The sequence below is a fragment of the Diceros bicornis genome, chromosome 9 (genome assembly GCF_020826845.1).
Source record: "Diceros bicornis minor isolate mBicDic1 chromosome 9, mDicBic1.mat.cur, whole genome shotgun sequence".
In the NCBI taxonomy this organism is placed as follows: Eukaryota; Metazoa; Chordata; class Mammalia; order Perissodactyla; family Rhinocerotidae; genus Diceros; species Diceros bicornis.
The window spans coordinates 36,930,628-36,946,581 of NC_080748.1; the positions used below are offsets into that span (position 1 = coordinate 36,930,628).

Sequence of the window (15,954 nt, forward strand, 5' to 3'; positions counted from 1 at the left end):
TTTCTTTCATATCAATGCCTTTCCTCTAGTGCCTGCTGATTATTATCTGCCATTTATATTTAAGTGTGAGGCACTAGGATGATTTTAAGCTCTTTGTTCACGGACAAGATTTGTTTCTACCAGGCCTCACTATAAGGTGATAACAGAGAGAATTAGCTGACCTATTGGGACTTCCTGTAAATGCAGAGATCTACAGATCTTTTCTTTTGGACTCTCCAATATTCTTCGTTGGGGCAATGGGTTATAAGTGAATATAGACACCTTTACCTCAACTTGCTGTATTGAGTACTGAACCTCACCTCTACTCTCAACTTTGCCCTGAATTCCAGGTGCAGGGTCTCTCCAGATGGATAACGACTGGTTTTCCTTCATTGTTAGTACAGATGGTTGTGTAGAGGCAAGTGCTGTAGGGTTTTGTAGGTCCGACTGCTTCTTTCAAACACTTTCATTCAGAGCTAGCAGTCGCTCAAATTCCTGAGCCTTTCCCAGGTCTCCTTCTTCTTGGTTCTCCTCTGTGGTCCAGTTGATATCATCTATACATTTTTGCCAAATCTGTTATGACTTGTCTGTCAGCTTGCTATCTTCCAAATTTGGTTGACATCTGTTTTTCACTCTTTTCTGCTGTTTGCTTTTTGCTGGTGGATATATATACATTTTAAAATTCTTAACTGTTTTTTGTAGACTTGAGAAAGAATTGTACATAAACATATGTATTCAGTCTATGATGTTTCAATCCAATGACACATTAATTTTATAACACACTCAAAAACATTGTCCATTTGTACTTTCATGTTATAATAGGTTGTCAATTGAGATATCTGCCAAATAGTCTTTAGACTATGTTGATTTGTTTGGGGGTTATTTGGCGCAAAACAGCAGGATGTAACTATACAATTTTTTTTTTTTAATATTTAAAGTAGTGGAGAAATTAGAAAATTCCCATTGTGTATGTGTGTGTTTGGGGATGGGTAGGAGATTTGAAATATGAGAAAAAAAATAGGAGAAAAAGGATATAAGAGACTGGGACCAGAAAATAAGCATAGGTAGCATTTCTAAGTGCCTGAGAGAGAGAATACTTGAAAAAATTTCTTCTTTACAGTGATAAATATAAACGTGGTAGTTAATCCCAAAAGAAAACTTTGCGGATGAAGGGGAGGAAGACCAGCCTCTACCCACTCTGGGTCCTTTCTGGCTGGGCTACAAATTAAATTGACACGAGACAGAATAGCAGGAGAAAATCAAACAAGGGTTTATAACATGTATACATGGGAGAGACCCAGGGAAACTGAGTATCTCAACAAGATGGTGGAAGTTCTCACCTTAAATACCACTTTCAGCTAAAGGCAAAGGAGGATATCGGGGGTAGGGGAGTCAGCTATGGGAGATTGCCAGAAAGCACAGTAAACAAGAGTATGCAGATTTAAGTCTTGCCCTCACCTTCTGCACTGATAAGAATTTCTAGAGATAAGGTCATCCTCCCTTCTTCCTGGTACAGAGAGAGAGATACCTTTACAAATGGAGATGTCCCTTATAAATGTAAATGTCTCCTACAAAGGATAACTTTTACTTGGAATGGGCTTAGCAAGGACCCTCCCAGTCTACCCATACAGAGAGTTAAATTCTTTTAGGCAGTTAGTGGAGGAGGGGGAGGTCAAAGTTTCTTTCAGAGAAAATAATCAGGGTAAAGAGACATATTTTGAGGTGTTCAAATCTGATCCCCCACACAGATTTCCAAAAGTTTTGTAGTATAGATAATGATATCTATATCTCTTTATTTCTCTCTATATAAAGTATATACTTAAGTATCAATATAAATTTCTACATATATATATATAATTATATAAGATTTTTAAAGAAATGGCATATACTACCAAAAATTCTGCAATTATAGTTCACAAATAACCTAAACAGCTGTAACATGAAGACCCAATGTTATTGTACTTGAACTAGAATATTAAAAGCCATGGAAGAAATATTTAAAAAAGAAACATTGAGTATTCAGCAAGAAAAGAAATATTTTACATTCTTAAAAATAAAAATAATTAAAGGTGGTTCACTGGCAGAATGTCTGTAATTTGGGTTTATTTGCTTTTCAAACTGACTTTTACACTTTAGAAAGTTTTTCCATCATGAAGAATACAGTACTAGGCTACAATTTGCAATATTTCATAAAATACTTACTAAATTTTATATAATTAGGATGTAAAATATATTTTTATTAAAATTTTATATAAGATTATACATACCTATATACATGTCTACTCTTCATGAGTTATTGAGAATATATATGTGACTCAATTATTGAATTAGTTAGGTTTCATAATCAATATTTTCTCATCTATGCAATTGCAAAAAACCAGAATACTTGGGAAATGAATTCAATGTGTCATATTCTCACATTAACACAATTGCATTAAGGTAAAACCAGAAATCATCTGGTAGATTTTATAACTGGCTGATATTTTCTTTGAATACTTCTTTTGTATCTCCCCTATCAGCACATTGTTTCACACATTTTCTCCAAAATAGAAATTTGCGGTGCCCTTTACATTTCTCATTATCCTCATTCACATTATATAGTCTCTAATCTCAAATTATAGTGAAGTGAACAAAGTTGGACTACATATGAAGACAAGCTGAAACTAGAAGTCTAAATTAACTAGAAAATAGATCACCAGTTGTTAAAAATTAGTATTTTTACAATAAATCTGATAGCTATAGGGTATTGGTAGGAGAAACTTAAATTGTTGTGGTTTTATGGTTGAAATAGTTGGAATTCTAGTGAGTGAAAAAAAATGTAAGCCTATCATGAGAAAAAAATTTGCTACTCGAAAATCAATAACAACTCTCTTTGCAGATGTGGGGAGAGAGGGAGAATCTCCCTCTGCCCTTTTCCTTAAGGTTCTTCTGGCTGGCCAAATAATCAACAAGACAGGTTAGCAGGAGAAAATAATACCAAGTTTAATAACATGTATACATGGGAGAAACTCAGAAATGAGCAACTCGTCCGTCTGTCTAAGCTGCTTGCTTAAGTATTGTAGCTAAAGGCGAGGAAGGTGTTGGGGGTGGGTAGTGGTCTGGGACTTCAGAGGGCAAGAAGACAATTCTTTTCAGGGTCATCTATAGATAATGTGGTCAGGTAGATATAGAGTTTTTTGATAAAAGGGGCTTGGTGCCCCTCCCATTGTAACATCTATTTTACGTTATCATTACAGCCATCATGATAGAAGATCTGTTCCAGGAAGGAGCCACCATGTCAAATTCTTTAGGCAGTTAGTGGGGGAAGTCAAATGTCCCTCAGAGAAAACAATCAACGCAAAGAGATATATTTCTGGGTGGCCAAATCTTGCTCTCCCACACAGATATATTAGTGTATATTAGCTGGATTAAGAGTCATATTAAGACAAGAATGCCCATTTAATAGTTATTACAATGTGAGCACTGCCACCAATTTGCATCATTTACTTCCACATCATTTTCAGATACTTGATATTAGTCCACTGTTTTGAATCTAGAGATTCAACATGAAGACAAAATTAGGTTTCTAGACATGAAATATCTGTAAATAAATTTTAAAATGCCCTTCTGTCTACCCTTCTGGTGATCATTCTGCTTTTATGTACAAGACCACGTACATCCTTCTGGTTTCTACTTTTGACTCTGGAAAAGGAGTTCACGAGGATGATGTCTTGCAGAAGCTCATCATTCACAGCATGCCTGGTGAAAGCTGATTGCACAGTATCATTTTCTCCACATATGGAGAGGGGGATACCGCACTTGTCACAGACTATTGAAAGTCGTCAGCTTTCATCAGTGGATCCTGACAACACGGAAAGAATGATTCACCTGAAGGAAGCAGAGGGCATAGCATTTCTAAAGTGATCTCTGAAGACTGATTATTTCTTGTCCTTGACATCCTGCCAAGGGCTAGATACATCGAATATTTGGGATGTAATGGAGCCAACAAATCACTAGTTGCCTAGAGTCTCCCTGGGTCTATGAGAGGATAGCATGCTTGACTTTAGTTCAGTTTTTATTACATGTTGTAAACTTTTGACTGCTCTGATATGCCTTGTCATTGATGTGGCAAGATTGGACTCTGACGGGGTGTCTGACCTGATTGAAATCAAGAATGTTCTATTGGATCTTATAGAAAATAATGGGAAGGCTTCTGTTGTAGGACCTTGGGCAATGGAATACATTTCATAATCATGTCATTGAAAAAACACAGAGACTTATTTATTTATTTTTTTTTAGCTTTCTTTTTTTTTTTTTTTTGTGAGGAAGATCAGCCCTGAGCTAACATCCATGCTAATCCTTCTCTTTTTGCTGAGGAAGATGGGCTCTGAGCTAATATCTATTGTCAATCCTCCTCCTTCCCCCCCCCCCAAAGCCCCAGTAGATACTTGTATGTCATAGTTGCACATCCTTCTAGTTGCTGTATGTGGGACGCAGCCTCAGCATGGCTGGAGAAGCAGTGTGCCGGTGCGCGCCCGGGTTCCGAACCTGGGCCGCCAGTAGCGGAGCGTGCGCACTTAACCGCTGAGCCACGGGGCCAGCCCCGAGACTTATTTTAAGAGCATTTTAGTGGGAGTGAAGGGGCTTTCCCTGGCCTGCAAAAATTATAAACTTAATCATACATTATAAAAATTCAAAAACTGTAAAGTCACAAGTTATACATTTTGCTTTTTAAAGGGCTAACTTCGCTGGTGAAAATTTATCCCTCCAATACCCGCTGCTAGGTGGAGTCTTGATGTTGTTTTACTGCGGTTGATGTAAATGACTTCTCTAGTACTCAAGAGAAATCACAAAAGACTTGTTATCAAATGAAAGATAAACTCTTTGCTTTTGTTATTCTGGTATTCAAAGTGCTCACTTGATAATATTTGAAAATCTTTTATGACTGTTTCATGAAATGCAGTTTTGAACAATAGAATCTCCTCCATAAGAACACTATCAGTGATAGCAGTGGTTTACCCTGCGGGGAAAGGATTGTGGATCAAACTGTTTTTTCTTCTCCAAAGTTATTTCCTACTCATAAAAGCTAGCAAACAGGAAGATAAGGCTATTATTTTAGCCATAGTAAATCCTAATCAAAGTAGCAGAATCTGGTGGGAAGGAGCAGCTCCAAAGCATGCTTCAGGTTGATTCTGTAATTTTTCAGTAGGATAGTGACCACTTGTAGATTAAAAGATTCAGTCCATCACCGCCTGGCAAAGTTGATATTTTGAAGAAGTTAAGTAAACAACCACGTTCTTCCCTTGAGTTTAGGAATATTGCCAAAGCAAATAAACATAACTTTCATGCTAGTGGTTGAAAGAAATGATCACGTTCTAAAAACTTCCATACAAAGAGTCCTTTAAATATAGGCAGAAAAAACTGTGGAGTATAAAATGTCATTATCTTCAAAACTCATTCTTTTCCTCATGCTTCTCTGCCCTGTATGTGAACAGTGTTAAAGAAAAAAACAGATCCTGACAGTAGTTAAAGTGGTAAAAACAGATTTTATTCAGGAACTATTGCAATAGGGAAATAGAGACCTCAGTATAGAACTGGGCTCAATTCTGAATACAAGTACAAGTAGGGATTTATAGTCAAGGAATGGGGGAGGGAGGAGGTTAGTAGATGGAAAATTACTAAAGGGAAGACATCAAGGGTAAGAGAGTTCTTGCTAAACTGACTTAGCAAGATTCTTGCTGAAGGCAGGCCAGCCGTGGTCAGATATCACCTGGGGGATGGTGGGAGATGAGGAATTTGATCAGATATCAAGAGTGGTAGATTCTCTCTAAACTGACTTGAAAGTATTCTTGCTAAAACTAGGCTATGCAGGCCCATCAAGGTTGGGGACAAGGTGAAGGCCTAGTCCAGAAGAGAGCTCAGAGGATCCTGAGTACAGTTTGGTCAAGGAAAGCATCTTTATCAACGGTAAAAGATTATTCTTCACTGGCACTAAGTTTATCATGTACATCAATCATGATTTTTTCTTTTCTATTTTTCTTGTCATAAATTATTACCCCAACATTAATTAACACCCACCATAATTTTCTGTAACCTATGGGTATCTTTTATGAAAGTCTAGTACCATTTTGGAGAAAACTACATATTTATCTAAAGTATACATCTAATGTTTGAAGCATTTAAGAATTGACTGCAAGTTTTTGAAGTTGTGATTCAGAGTCAGGCTTTAGAGTCAAAATTTTCAATGTTGGCTCTATTATTTGTTAACTGTATAAACTTGGACAAGTTACTCACTTAATTATCCTCTACACCTAAGTCCCTAAATATCTAACATGGAGATCGTCATAATATCTATCTTATAAGAATGTTGTAGAATGACATAAAATTAGATATGTCAAGTCCTTAGTACAGTAGTATCTCACCATATAACAACTTAATTAGTGTTAGCAATATTGAAAACAAAGGTGAGGAGATTTATTTAAATAATTCTATTTAATTGGAAAAGAAGAAAGGAAACAAGGTTTCTAGAATTGAATAAAACTCTTTAAAATTCTGTACTCCAGATGTCGTTATTGCAGAGTGCCCTCTCTGTCAATTGTGGTTTTAAATCTGTTACTTATACTTGTACAGCTCCTTGACGTGATAAATTATTCAAAAATATACAATGTCTACACTTTAGATTTGGGGGAGATGAGGAAAAAGGATATCTGAATTTAAAAGAAAAAAATCAACCTTGGTCCAGAAATAATGTTTAGGACAATGATTATAAGTATTTATGGAAACAAAGGAAGTAAAACATACACAGATATAAAAGATCTATTAGCTTAACTAGTAATCTACTTGTTTTTGCTAAACACAAATAAGTGTGTATACAAGTGTGTCCATGCATGCGTGTGTCTTTTAGAGACTTGATTCTAATTTTAATTTACCCAGGAAATTGAATTTTCTTGTTTCCCTTGGGAGACAGTTTGCTGCATAGTCTTGAATATTTCATTCAGAGATGTTCATCCATCTCATTCAAAAAACTTCACCTATATTCAGCTTCACTTTCCATATTCTCAAATTTGATTTGGCCCATCTTTTTCTATTTATAATCTACTGCCGTGCTCTAAAATGCATTATTCTGAATAGGCAACCAGGCCTTATAATACTACAGTATTATATAATTAGAAGATGAAAGTCATGTTAATTTACTACACACTTATCAACAGTGACCCATGCTACTTTATTTTTCTAATTTGATGAAAAGATGCTAAAAACATGCTGTCATTTTTCTGAATCATGTTTACCCAAAGTTCTGATTCAATCTTAGAGTGTTTGTTGTTCAAATCGGAAATTATGTGAGCAATGCCCAAAGGATCTTTGGCACTCTTTAACACAGAATCACAAGCCAAGCACTGCTAAAATAAACCCTAACTTTTATCATAAAAAAATGAATTTGAATTTTTAATAAATTTTACTAGCACTTACTCCGTGTAAGGCAGAGTATCGTATTATCACCACTTCACGCTGTTCCACGTGTTAGAAACTGACTGCAGTTCTTATTGAAAAAAAGAGACTTGGTAGACATTGACGTGGGAATGCAGAGTAGATTCCAGTACAATGACCAATGGGGCTTTCATGGGGCTCTCCCTTGGAATTCCTACAGCACAAATGTCACCTAGTTGTAGGGGAAATGGAAATAAGACGGCTTTTCCAACTTAGAGAAGGAGCACGTTTTTATTTTATTTTTATTATTTATTTATTTATTTATTTATTTTTTGTGAGGAAGATCAGCCCTGTGCTAACATCTGCCAACCCTCCTCTTTTTTTTGCTGAGGAGGACTGGCCCTGGGCTAACATCAGTGCCCATCTTCCTCCACTTTATATGGGACGCTGCCACAACATGGCTTGCCAAGCAGTGCATCGGTGCGTGCCAGGATCCGAACCGGCCAACCCCAAGCTGCCGCAGCGGAGTGCGCGCACTTAACCGCTTGCACCACTGGCCAGCCCTTGGTTACCTTTTTTGGAAAACATGTCCTACTCTAGAGTAAAAACTGATGAAGAGCTTACCTCCACACATTTATATCCTAAATGATATTTTTAAACTTTCTCCTCCCCAGATATCCATGCCATACTGTCTAATTCATTGAAATAGTGTCTGTTCATGGCAAACAATCCTCCAGCCATTGTAGGTAACTTTATTGGTACAGTAGCTCCTTCTGGTCCTCCTCATTCGGAAAGGGGAACAAGATCCCATTTGAAGTGCAGCCCCCAGCTGAATCCTTCCTGTACCACAAAGGACGAGCTGTAGGTGTGTCCATACTGATGATATCAATCACCGGGCAGACCCAGACCGTGGTCTGCTGGTCCTCCTGGATGGCAGCCAGCAAGGACACATTCACTTCCCAGTGGCTGTACATGAACACCAGGACTTCTCCTGTAGTGTGGGCTGCTCTAATCATTCTTCCTCAAATCAATCCCTCACTCTTTGTATTTCTTATTACTTTAATTTTTCTGGGGAGGTATTTTTGCTCTTTTTTTTTTTTTTTGCGAGGAAGATCAGCCCTGAGCTAACATCCATGCCAATCCTCCTCTTTTTGCTGAGCAAGACTGGCCCTGGGCTAACATCTGTGCCTGTCTTCCTCTACTTGATGTGGGACGCGGCCACAGCGTGGGCTGACAAGCAATGCATTGGTGTGTGCCCGGGATCCGAACCCGGGCCGCCAGCAGCAGAGCGCGCACACTTAACCGCTACGCCACAGGGCAAGCCCGAGGTATTTTTGGACATATTTATCTAGCTCTCCTTTCAAATCATCAAAGTCGTCATCATCCATGAAGATGATTTCATGAAGACGATGATCTGGTGTGCAGTCTACGACTCTGTGCATTGTCCTGAGCAAGGTAGAAAAAGAGTCATTGCAAAAGCAAATAACAACACTAGTGACTAGCTGATCAGTCAGCTAAGAATTTTCTTTAAATGCTGCATTCCTTGCGTCTGGCAAATCTCAATGTCAGCCCAAGTGGTTACTAATAAGCATATCAAAGGCATGTTTCTGATAGCCCAGGTCCCTCATTTCCGATCCCTTTCATTAAAAATCATATCCAATTCAGAAGGGAATTTCACATTGCCTTTTTCTGGATCTTCAGTATGATTATCACATCGCAATTTTGTTTGCTTTGAACTGTGACTCTAATACTAGACTTGGAGCTTGAGTGAAACAGGGCTAAAATTTTGGGGGAATGGTCCATGGGGCCCAGACCCCTTGATGGGCACATTCTTAAGTATTTGAGTCATTTCACTGAAATTGAAATAAACAAAAAAAGCGAAGTCGTCCAGGTCACAGATGTAAAAAGACACCCGTAATAGAAATACCGAACTGTGACACTTCCCGTTATAGACCTAGCATAGCTGAAAGGCCATTTTCAGTTTCCCGGAGCAGAAGCTCCTGGAGCCAGAAACTGGCGCTGGAGGCTGAGGGATTAACGTGAGAGGAAGAAACATGGAGGACGCGGTCTTGGGGTCCTCACATTTCTGTGAGCTTTACCTCCAGGAACCGCATCAGGTCCTCGCGGGGAAGATCCCGGAAAGATTCCCTCGTGACTCCCAGCACCGGCAGGCAGCCCAGGATCGCCACCTTCTGGGACTCGGGCCATACCATCCTCCCTCCCCACCCCCCTGGCTTCCCAGCTGCTGTAGGCACAGCCGTGGGAGCTGCCGGTGGGGAAACGCAGGCATCCACAGCGGCGCGAAGGCCGCCGCTGGTGCACCCTGGCCCTGAAGCCTTGCACCTCTGCCCTCCATCTATTATTTTTTTTCCCCCCGAAAGATTAGCAGACAGACTCTTAAACAGAGTTAAGAGCATGGCTCGGGAAATAGCAAGGAAGAAGTTGAAAGGATTCCATGCCTCTCTTGATTCCTTTTTGAAGTGAACCAAGGAATATTTGAAATAGGAAAGATAGGGCCAAGCTCTAAGTGAAAGCAAGAAGGAGGGACAGGAGAAGAAGAAGGAAACATAACAGTGCTCGACTGGTAACTGGTCGTCATTTTTTTTTTAGTAGCTGAAAATTTTCCTTTTGCAAGATTTTGTACAGTTTGGTTTCTGTCTTCTAGCGTGGAGAATGGTGTTTGCCTTTGGGGCAAACAGCTCCTTTGATGTCCGTAACTGCATTAATATATCTTTTCTTACATAGAAGTAAGGCATTTTGTCTAAGCATGTGGCACACTGACTAGCAAACAGAGGATGTTACATAAACAATTTGTTGAATTAAATTGAAGAGTAAGCTTTTGGTTTATTTGGAGATTCCTTTGGGATTTTATTTGTGTTGGCCAAATAAAGAAATAATTGCAAAATGTAAAAAATAATATTATCTACCTCAGAGTTGTTGGGAGGACAAAGAAGCTCATATCTGGCGTGATTTAGTTTATCCTTGGCATACAGTAAGATCTCTTGTTGAGCTATTATCGGTAATGAATGCACATGGTATTTGTGCATATATGTGTGCATTTAGGTTTCTATATGTGTATATTCGTATGTGTGTGTATATTTTCAAATACTATAATATAATGATTATTATACATCTCTAAATTCACTTAAAATGATTCCTTACTTTATTTTTGAAATTTAAATTAATATATTTTTAAGACAGTGTGCACTATTATTGCATACTGTACTTTTAAGGAATTTTTAAAGAGCTATTCTAATCTTTATAGCTCTCAATATTTTAAAATCTATCTTTAAAATGTGGGATTATCCTCTTGAGGCTATGAAAAAAATCTCAGTTTCCAAAAATGAAAGAATGTGTGTCATTTCTATCTAGAGCACTGGCACATATGAATTTTACAGGAATGGGAAAGATTAACCAGGAACTCGATACGATGTAAAGGCATCTGAGAAGCAGTAGGAGATGATACTTGACCTTTTGAGGCTTCTCTGGGGATTGAAGTTAAAGCAACTCCAGGTGGTCTTCAGAATCACTTGACATTTCCCGAAAGTGATGGGCCAAACAAGAAAAAGCCAGAGAAAGTCAGAGTTACAACAAAGTTCCATTTCGCCAATTTATTGAATATATTTATTTAAAATCTCTCTGGCTCTACAGTTAGTATATCTAAAATGTCTGTCCATACTCATCACAGCAACCAACATGGTACTTACATTTATCAAAGTTGATCCTCAGGTCTTTTCCTTTGTAATAGCCGTCCCCTTAGGGCCCTCCATCAATTCTAGACTTTCAGCAACTGCATCTGTGTTGATTACCTACATCCGTGTTGCCAGCCCCAGTATTTTTACTGAGATCAAGACCCATGTTTTTCACACCTGCTTCCTATCTCCATTTGGATAGCCTACCTGTACCCAAGACTCAGGTTCTCCATTTTTCAAGATGAATTAGCATCTGCAATTTGATGTGCCCTGTACTCAACACTGTGGATACAAAGATGAAAAAACAATTGAACCTCTTCCTAGAGAAGCTTGTGTCTAAACCACAGGTCAATGCACTTTTTTTTCTTTTCTGAAGAAAGACCAAATAAACCCAATTCACAATAGAAGCTAGAAAGGCTTTCCCAATACACAGTGGCAGTAAACTGCTTCTCCTACTTTGTACTCATTTCTCACCGTACACATGCTCCCATTATACCACTTACCAGGTTTCATTATATTTGTTTCTTTATACCAGGGGTCAGAAACTACAGACAGCAGGACAAATCCAGCAGTGGACTGAATCTCGAAGGATAAATAGATTACAAGTCGTTAAGAAACATGATTTTTATTTACTTCCAAAAAAGCTCCTTCTCTAAATTTAAATTTGCCATTCCTAATAAAGGATACCACCACCCTCTGAGATTGTCAGACTGGAAACATTGGATTCTCTCTTACACTGCTACTTACTTGAATAGGTTAGTTGCCACATCATGTACACAGGGGCTAGTCTAGGCTTTGTACAATCAGTAATTTATATGATATGGAGGTTTTATTTAAGTAAAGAATTCCAAATTATTCACACATAATTCAACCTTCAGAATCTTCAGGCCTTAGAGGAGGCTGTACAAGCGAAGGTCTCTGACACATGAGCTTTATGGTAAATCCTGTGTCCACATGCTCTTTTCTATTTCCACTTCCTCCCTGTCTAGTTCAGACCTTCATTATGCTTCACTTGGATGTCTGCTATAGCCTCTTATATTGGTCTTTTAGGACTGCCATAACAAATTACCACAAATTGGATGGCTTAAAACAGAACTTATTCTCTATTAGTTCAGAGGACAGAAGCTTGACATCAAGGTATCAGCAGGGTTGGCTCCTTCTGGAGGATCTGAGGGAGAAACCATCCCATGCTCCTCCTCTCCCAGCCTCCGGAGGTTGCAGGCAATCCTTCGCATTCCTTGGCTTGTAGATACGTTACTCCAATCTGCCTGCATCTTCACATCACCTTCTCTGTGTTTCTCTGTGTCTTCTTTTCTTATAAGGACTCTGGTCATAGCATTTAGGGCCTACCCTAAATCCAAGATGATTTCATTTTGAGATCCTTAACTAATAATATCTTCTAAATAAGGTCACATTTTGAGGTTCTGGGTGGACATGACTTTTTTTGTGAGACACTATTCAACCCACTACACTTCTCAAACTCATTTTCCAGGTTGGTAGGCCCTCCCTCTCATGTTGCCAGAATCTCTTTCTTATGCATAGTTCCAGTCTTGTTACTTCCTTGCTCAACAATATTCATAATTTACAGAAACTCCTGAAATAGGCCATAAACACCTTATCTTGGTATTTAATGTTGCTCCATCATTTCAAGATCCATGCTTTCTTTCCAGGTGTTTTCTTCTATCACTCTAAACTCTAGCTAAACTGGCTTACTTCTTTTCTTAAAACAAACCTTATGCTTTCCTGCCCCTATGTCTTCTTGTCATTCCTTCCTTTAAACTAGAATGCAATTCCCATAGTATCACTCCTAATGAAAAATATCTATTAATTCTTAAGCCCCCAAACACAAACAATTTAACTAACAAATTAATTAACTATCCTCCATCAGGAAAATTTGTTGCCCCCCTCAAATGCATATAGGATGTTATTTCTCCCTTCTTTGTATAATAACAGAACAACAACAATTCACTTTCTTTTGCGTAGATCTTTATTGCTTTTAGAGCACACAGATCTTATTGATTCTCATTCACTCTAAATATTATTGATGCAATTTGTATACTTGCCTAATTTGCCTTAAGTTTGGAGTTAGGTGGGCACAAGTCCTCTCTCTGGGTCATTTTATAATCCCTGCATGATTAGTGTAGGGTCTTAGGAGCAATGTAACACCACTGTACAGAAATTATTGTTCTGTGAGGGATCTTGCTAAACTGGTGACACGGAAACTTAGGCTTATGGGCATCATTGTTGGTAGACAATGTGCCTCCTTCAGGATTCTGTTTAGAATGATACTCCAAGGTCATTTTTAAAATCTCAGGATATTATAAAGACAATAAAATACTTAGTGACAATAACACAATTCGCACTGTATAGCTAAGACTAAATAGAGTTTGTTACATGGGATTATGGTAGATCCTCATGTTAGCGCCTCTGAGTCAGCTAATATTGGCGTAGCCAAAGGTTAGCATAAGAGAAGCCATCTTATAGAAAAAAAGCCATGTTAGAACTATATATGAACCTGACTCACCAGTTCTTATGATAAAATGTTTTAGTTTATACATACCTGAGTAATTAAGTACCTGCCTCTGGGAAATATGCATGCTCTGCTAGTTTCATGACCCTGGCTTGCACATAAACCTCCCTGTTGCATTAAGGTGATAACTTTGTTCTTTAAGTTTCCTCTGGAATGTAATGACCTCCAGGAAGGAAACCCTATGCTGGTATCCATCACTGATGACAGAAAAAGAGAGGATATGGCGTCTCAAGGTCTGCTACACCAGATGGTCAGCATTCCAAGACCCCCTCTTTTTAGCCCATTTGCCTTATATAACGGCCTCGAGATTTTGTAGTTTTAAGATGATTCTTTTGGACATTAGTCCTCCATCTTCCAGCTTGCTGGCAAGCTGAAATAAAACTCTTCCTCTCCTACTACCTTGCCTCTTGACTATTGGCTTGTCTTGCGGCAAGCAAATGACCCCACTTTGGGAGTAACACCCAGAATTCTTCCTGAGGCTTTATCTCCTGCGCCCGCGTGCAATGACATGTCCTCTTTAAGGGAATAGAAATTACTATTAAGTTGGGGTGATTGTTCTAATTAAAGTCATGACATTCTTCCTCATAGGATACAGGCACTGAAGAAAAATAAATAATGCATACAAATACCTTGCTCAAATATTTATCTCTCTAATTTTCTTGGGGGGATGTGTCCCGCAGTAAGAGAAAGAATTTTACCTGAGAATGGTTAATAGAATTAGTTCATTGGTTGAAGTCATGGTAGAGTTAAGTGGTGGCCATAATTTCTCCCTGAGATACAGAATAAAAGCAGATAAGGCACCCTCTCCATTTTGCTAGAGAAGTGGTCTAGATAGTCTCTGCCACAGCTTTGATGCTCTCTCTGTTGTCAGCTCCTAATTACAAAGGAACAGTGCCAGGTTGGGGCCTCAGGATTCTGCAACAAGTGAAATATCCTCCTGTCATATAGGGCGATGTCATACAGTGCAGATTTTATTTAAATATATTCTGTCTGTTGAAATTGAAAGAAAATAAAAGGGCAAATACAATCATTTTGACAGGTATATGTCTCTTAGTATCCTGGAATATTCCTTTCATTATAATTAAAATATTCAAAGTATAGCTTCGCCCAGAAACTAGAGATACCCTAATGTTGCCCTAAGAAACAAACACAAACAAACAGTTAACGTGAACATGAATTAATGTGTATAAGCATATTACTTGAATGTTGGAAAATTGAAACTTCCATCCTTCACTCCTCAATGAAAAAAGAAACATATGAATAAAATAAAAGCATTTTGGGCATAATGCCACTTGCTATCTTTTCTATAAGAAAGTTTAAAATGTAACCTAGAGTAAGGAGAAGGCAAATGTGCCCTAAGACTAAGTTTATTTTGTAGGAAATGAGTCAGGGTTTGAAAATAAAAGGTAAAGAAATTTCTCATATAGACCAGATGTATACCTTCAAAAAACATCGTATTGCTTTGCTGTGGCAAAGGTGTTTGATTGATTTCAGATATTTTAGGAGAGAACCAACTACAGCCCAGAAAGTAGACATGTCCTCATTCATCTACACTGTTTTCCTTACCAAAAGTCATGATTTCTTTTCTTTTCCCTCAAATCTACAAGACTTGATGATTTTTACCTGAACACTTCTGTGAAGAAACTATAAATTGAATCACACAAAATTGGTTGAACAGAAACAATTTCATTGGGTTCTATCTAATATTTGCTTTCATCAGAGTGAAGTGCAATTGTCATTGGAGAATAATAGGTGAGGTGGTATATAAAACAGGGAAGGGACAAAGGTACCCTACACCTCCTGTCTCCCATGGCCATCTGAGAGGCATTTGTTGTTCCCTCACTATGAACCACAGAGGCCAACTAGGCTAGAACAACAGGTTGATCCCTCTGGAATGTTTTCTATACCTTAGAAGTACTAGAGGTGTAGCATGAGGGACAGAAAAGCAAGATCCTGTCATACACATCATGTTTTCTGATCTCATGAAGAATCTTTGAACTTTAATGCAGTATCCAAAGGCCCCTCACCGTATATGAGCCAGGCCCCAGAAGCTATATAGGAGCCAGGATGTAGCTCTGCTCCCTCCCCCAACCCCACTCTGTGATTTATGGCCACTAAACTGATAGAAAAATGGGGCCAAGAAGCAAAACCGACGCTCTGAATTGAATGTCAGTCACTGAAGGAGATGGATGTGATGCAGGCAGATATGACAGCAGCCCTAGAATTGCTGAGAAAGTGGAAACACCTGGATGTTTCACTGGGAAACTGTACTTAGTGCTGTTCAAATATATAATGCCAGTTCAGAGGTCTCTTCAGATGTCCTCAAGAGATATCAGCAAGACTACG

At 38.4% G+C, this 15,954-nt stretch overlaps 1 pseudogene; it reads right to left on the reverse strand.

The window, feature by feature from the left end:
• Window positions 1–7,954: 7,954 nt before the first annotated feature.
• Window positions 7,955–9,803, reverse strand: LOC131409989 (polypeptide N-acetylgalactosaminyltransferase 11-like; annotated as a pseudogene).
• Between the last annotated feature and the right edge of the window lie 6,151 nt (window positions 9,804–15,954).